The sequence below is a fragment of the Propithecus coquereli genome, unplaced genomic scaffold, assembly GCF_000956105.1.
Source record: "Propithecus coquereli isolate 6110/MARCELLA unplaced genomic scaffold, Pcoq_1.0 Scaffold68, whole genome shotgun sequence".
In the NCBI taxonomy this organism is placed as follows: Eukaryota; Metazoa; Chordata; class Mammalia; order Primates; family Indriidae; genus Propithecus; species Propithecus coquereli.
Genome location: NW_012152840.1, coordinates 7,354,232 through 7,355,199, shown reverse-complemented (window position 1 = coordinate 7,355,199; position 968 = coordinate 7,354,232).

The window sequence follows — 968 nt, the reverse complement described above, 5'->3', positions numbered from 1 at the left end:
TACATACATTCATAAAATACTTTTGAAAGTCTCACCCAGGACCACATACTTATCCTTAACTAGAATAAAAATCAATGTGAGTTTATGTGCATAGATGAAATTATATACACCTTCTTGGTTTAAAATCAATGTTAGTTGAAAAGTAACAATTATAGAGACCTAGTTTTTATTAATATTTCCTTTAAATTCAACTAATGAACCTCGATATTCAATTTACAAGTCTAGTAAATTTTAACACAAAATAAGAGGACCTTTTATTACCATTAATAAAGTCAAATTTAACAGACCAAAGTCCCTCTAAAAAGTAAATTTCTTTTACAAACTTAATAAAAATTCCTTTAAACATTTTAGAGCTGCAATTGTGAATCTGATACATTTGACTTTTTAGGTACTTCGATTATAAATCTAACCCATTTGCTTTTTTTTAAGGCACTTCGAATTCCTGCTCAGATAAGCTTACAACCTTAATAAGCAAAACATTCCCAAGTAAATTGATAACTTACAAATTTAATAAATTAAACATAAATATATTTTATTTCAAGCTCTCAACAAAACTAACATTGTTAAAACTAGTGAAATTATTATACTTTTCAATTTAAAGTCATATCATACACTAATTACTTATTTTTTAACTTGATTAACATTACACAGAATAATTACTTATTTTTAATGGAAATATAAAGCTGCCACAGTAGGCAAAATAATGGCTCCTAAGGATGTCCACGTCCTAATACCAGAAACCTATGAATATGTTGTGCAAAGGGGAAATTGAAGATGTGATTAAGTTAAGCACTCTGAGATGGAGAGATTATCTTGGACTATCTGGGTGGGCCCAATGTATTCATAAGGGTCCTTAAAAGTGGAAGAGGCTCTCTAGGAGGCCAAGGCGGGCGGATTGTTTGAGCTCAGGAGTTCGAAACCAGCCTGAGCAAGAGTGAGACCCTGTCTCTACTAAAAATAGAAAGAAA